Below are 5,563 nucleotides of genomic sequence, written 5' to 3'. Positions count from 1 at the left end.
CAAGTTCATTATTAGTGTATGAGAATACTATTGATTTGTGTGTATTGATTTTGTATCCTGTTGCATTACTGAATTTGGTTATTAATTGAATGAGTTTTTTAGTGGAATGTTTTTGGAGGGTTTTGTAAGTAGAGGATCTTGTCATTTGCAAATAATAGTACTTTGACTTTTTAATTTCCTAGGTGTATCCTTTTTATTTCTTTCTCTTGCCCGATTTCTCTGGCTAATTTTCTGAGGGCTATGCTGGACAGAAGTGGGAATAGTGGGCATATCCGGATTTTATCAGATTGAGATAAGGTCCTTCTATATCTATTCCTTCAGTTGTTTTTTATCTTTTTTTTTTTTTAACCATGAATGGGTGTTGGAGTTTGTCAAAGACTTTTTTTGCATTTACTGAGATAATCATGTGACTTTTGTCCTTTTTTCTGATCATGTGATGTGTTACATTTATTGATTTGCATGTGTTGGATTATCCTTGCATGTTCCCCTGGGATGAAGTGTACTTGGTCTTAGGTTTGCTGCATTGTTTGCCAGTATTTTTTGAGGATTTTTTCATCGTGGTTCATTAGAGAGATTGACCTGTAGTTCTCTTTTTTGGTTGAATCCTTGTCTGATTTTGGAATCAGGGTGATGTTAGCTTTCAAGAATGACTTTGAGAGTACTTTGATATCATTAAAGTGTTTGAGGAGTATTAGATTAGATCTTCCTTGAAATTCTTGTAGGATTTGGCAGTGAATCTTCAGGTCCTGGACTTTTCTTGGTTGACAGTCCTTTTTTTTTTAAATTTCAGTTTCATTGATTGTTATTGGATTATGCTGTAATTGGATTATTAAGTCATCTTGGTTCAGTTTGGGTAATTCATATATATCTAGGAATCTCTCTACTTATTCTGAGTTCTCTAATTCAGTGAAACACCAGTTTGTGTAGTAGGTGATAATAACCTTCTGTTGTGATTTCAGCTTTTTCATATCTAATTGTATTAACATGTCTTTTTTAAAAATGAAACTAGTTAAGGGTTTGCCTATTTTGTTTGTTCTTTCAAAGAACTAGCTCTTTGAGTCATTGATTCTTTGTTTTGTTTTTAATTCTCCATTTAATTTATTTCTTCTCTTATTTTTATAATGTCTTTCATTGTGCTAGCTCTGGATTTGGATTGTTCTTGTTTTTCTAGGAATTTGAGGTGCATCATTCAGTTTTTTATTTTGCTTCTTTCTGTTTTTTTCTGATGTTGGCATTTACTGTATTCTCTTTAGCATATAGTTATTTAATTCCTATCAACACCACTATGATGTACCCCGTGTTGGAGCAGAGGTTACATTCTGCTCCAGTAGCCTAGCCAATGACTGAGCAAGCCCATTTTGTCTAATGTGGGACATTTCCTTTGGGTAATTTTTGTTCTCAAGCTTCCACTTTATCACATCTATACCATGAATCTTAATTTTTTTTTTTTTTTGTATCAGGGATTGAACTCAGGACCTTGGGCTTGGCAGGCAGGCGCTTGTGCTGCTGAGCTATATCCCCAGCCTTATACCATGAATCTTAGGTTCTCCCTGATCAATTCTATTCCCTGACCCCTTTAATATTTCACAGGCATTAAGCTCAGTAAACTTCTTATATTCTTTTTTTTTTTTTTTTTTTTTGGTTTTGGTTTTTCTCTAGTACCGGGAACCGAACTCACGACCTTGCACTTGCCAGGCAGGCGCTTTGCCGCTGAGCTAAATCCCCAGCCCCAACTTCTTATATTCTTAACTATCTCAGCATTGCATCTTGGAAGATCCAATAAACACACTCCTAAATTAAGACCCAATTTTAACCTTTTTAACTATCACTTTATCAACATGGGCCTCGGACTATTTATTGACTTATAAAATATTATTCTTTAGATTAATTATACATATTTCAATATGGTTTAAAATAGACTGTGTTAACATAGTTATTACATTGCCAAAATGTTACTTATGCTATAGTGTCAAAGAAATGCACCAAAGACTGCATCTCCAGAAATAAGACAAATTGAACAAAGAATATTTCATGAAAAGTAAATTAGACTGGATGGAACAATAGTTAGTACTAGGATTCAGAAGGAAGAAAAATAGAGGATGACTAAATGAAAGTTAAACAAAGAAGAACCAAATTGGAGAGTTCCAGCAGGGCCCAATGAAAAGTGGGTAGTTTGCAAGGAACAGGGAATTTCCTAGAAATGGAAACCTTTACCACAGCCCTAAGAAGCAGCACAACCACACACTTAAAGTACAAGCTTGCACAGCAGGCTTTTTCTTCCAGCACGAAATGATGTGTATCAACTGACTGCCACAGGAGTGGCAGGAGGAAAGAAATTATGAGAATCTGTTTGTAACCATGAGGAAGTGTTTCAGTTTAGCAGTATGTCACTATTTTGACATAGGGACCTCTTTGATGTACAGCATATCCAGGTCATCGTATTGTCGATCAGGTTATTTCAGATATCAATACAATTCCAGCCAGACTGGCATTAAGCTTTCTTGGAGAAACCAAAAGAACACAGGTAAATTTATAGTATGCATTAATAACTTGCCATTTTTCTTTCTTCTCACCCTTTTTTCCTCCCTCTTCCCTTCTGCTTTTATGTCTAATCCATTTTGGCTCCTGCTACAGAATGCTATAAACTAGATATCTTATAAACAACAGAAATTTATTTTTCACAGATCTGGAGGCTGTGATATCCAAGAGCAAGGTACTGGTAAGTTTGCAGTTGGTGAGGGCTCTCTTCCTGTTTCATGGATGGTAGCTTGTGGTACCCTCATATGGTGGAAGAGGTGGGTAATTATTTTGAGTCTCTTATAAGCGACACTAATCTCATTCACTTTCAAAAAGTCTCACTTGCTAATGCCATCATATTTGTGATTAGATTTTTACCATGTGACTTTTTAGGGGACAAAAAATTCAGACCCCCTGTCTTAGTTACTTTTCTCATTGCTGAAGCAAAATACCCAACACCCAAAGTTAAAAGGGAAATTTAGCTCATGGTTTGTAGAGGTTTCAGTCCATAATCAGCTGGCTACAAGACAGGGTGTCACATGGCAGATGGGCCACAGTTCATGGCAGTGGAAGGAGCAAAAGCAACAAGAGAGAAGGAGAACAGATAAGCCTCTTTCTGTCCCTTATATTGTATCAGTCAATACGTACTGTTAATCCCATTAAGACTGGGATTAAGGTGGTGTCAATCCAATCAGTGGACTTATTCAGCAATCACTTACCCTTAATCCTAGACCTTGAACCATGATCTTAGCATTGAACCATGAATCAATCACAAACTCTAGATTCAGCTACCTCTGAAAGAGCCTGAGGCTTTGGGGGGACATCTAGGTAAAAACCATAGCATCCCTTCATAATTATCATCACTGATCTTTCTTCTGTCACTTATGCAACACTTTCTAGTTAATTATGTGAATGTACTTTCAACAAACCTGAAGAAGTTAGGCAGGTATCATTATCCCTCTACTGGCCTATGGTGGGACTTTGTCCAAGGTTATATGACCCGACCAGCGGGTATAGTCAACGAGGACCCTAGAAGGGGAGTGGGGATTATAAAGGGACAAGAGACACGAAGAATGGAGGCAAGACAGGATTCTGATCAAGCCTCATTTATTGGCGGGGAGTGTCGCGAATATATAGGGCGCGGGGAAATACGGAAGTTCTTAAGGCGGGAGTAACCAAGTAACCCGACAAGGGCGGGAGTAGCTAGGCAACGGTGGGCAGTCTAGACTTAAAGGGAAAGGTGCGTCTCTTTGGAGAAGTAGGCAGGATAACAGAAACTTAATGCTTAAGACGGCTACTAATATACAGTGGATGTCAGCTACAGTCTCGCACAGTTATACAGGTGGTTACTGGTAGTAGGGACCAGGTAAGTAAACTTTGGCTAGTATTTGAAGAAGTGAAATGTAATGAGGAAATACAAACACAATCAAATAGTATAGTGGAAGCCAAGAAATCGAGATTCTTGTTCTTGTGGGTGTGCTAAGTTGGCGAGGAATCTTAGCCAAGTCACATGACATTCCCCAATCTATTCTAACATTTTGATGGAGCTGCAGCACATCAGCTGTGAGGCCCATCTCTCTTTTGGTAGTTTCCTAACAGGTGGCTGAGGATAGAATTACCCTTTCTTTGGGGAAGGTTCTATTAAACCTGAGCTCATCTTCTTGCCCTTTGGCATTTTCCACCCTGCACAGAAGCATTTATTCTACATACTTTTGTATTCAGTGCTCTAAGTTTGGAATATTTGGAACTGGGAGTTCAAATTTCATCTCTACTACTTCCTGGCTCTGACAGTATGATTTTCACCAAACTCAACGCCTTCCTGAGCCTCAGATTTCTTATCTGTAAAAATAACGGTATTAAAATCTGTCTCATAGCATTGTGAGACTTAAATGTGATAATATACTTGGAAGAATATAATATTCATTTCTTTCATGCCTCCCATTATTGCATAATTACAATGCCCCAGAAACTTTTCAATATTTGACAATAGAACATTATTCCCTAGACTAGATGTACATATAAGTAATGGGAGAGGAAAAACTTCCAGGCAAATGTTCTTTATCTTAGGAGTTATGCATGGTTTTTTCTGTAAGCAATTGTCAAAGATTCATTCAAAAATAACTTTATTAAAAGCAATTCTGAGAAAAAAGCCTCAAGTCAGTTTATAGAAAAATCTACAGAAAAATACTAGAAAAAATAAAGAAAAATTAGGAAGTGGCACCCTAAAGACTGCAGTTTGAAACCACTCATGATCTCATTCACCTTAATAGTGAAGAGCAATGTGCTGTATACCTGGAAATTGCTGATAGAGTAGATTTTAATGTTTCTCCTTCCCCCAAAATGCAAATGAGATAATCCATGTGTTAATTAGCTTGATATAGCCATTCCACACTATATACATATATCAAATCATCACATTATATATTATAAATATATATATATAATTTTGTCAATTAAAAATAGATAAAAAGAGAAACCAAATAGAAATTTTAAGGTTGAAAAGTATTGTAGCCAAAATAAAATAAAATAAAAGAAAAAACATGAAAACACCTATAATAGAGATTTATATTTTTATGTTAACCAAAAAGTGAATATGCTGTTTAAACATGTTGGAAGAATCTGTTTGCCATAGCAGCCACAAAACTGATGAGAGAGGAAAGAACTGATGCTGTAAGCAGCAAGGAACAAAGAATTGACCTAGGCATGCTGACAGCAGTCTGGAGGCTGAGGATTGTATCCTGAAACTCAACTCAAAATGCCTTCTACTGTGCCTTCAGCTCTGGTGGGCCAGCACAGGCTCAGGCACTAGGCTTTTTTTTTTTTTAATTTTAAAAAGAAGCATTTGGATAGTTAGGCTTTTCTACTCCATTCTCTATGTAGATGGTTGGTGATAAAGTAACTTTCTTTAAATATTTGATGGAGGGATATAACAATGGATATGAGGCCTGCCTGAATGCAGGAACACTGTACTGAGGTGAGAGCAATGACAGGGAAGTTTGAATCCTGAACGGTGAGACCTCAGTCCATTCCCCATTCAGTTCTGAGA

This window comes from Chinchilla lanigera, unplaced genomic scaffold, assembly GCF_000276665.1.
Source record: "Chinchilla lanigera isolate Chin_1 unplaced genomic scaffold, ChiLan1.0 scaffold00060, whole genome shotgun sequence".
Lineage (NCBI taxonomy): Eukaryota > Metazoa > Chordata > Mammalia > Rodentia > Chinchillidae > Chinchilla > Chinchilla lanigera.
Note: the sequence above shows the minus strand (reverse complement) of the source record.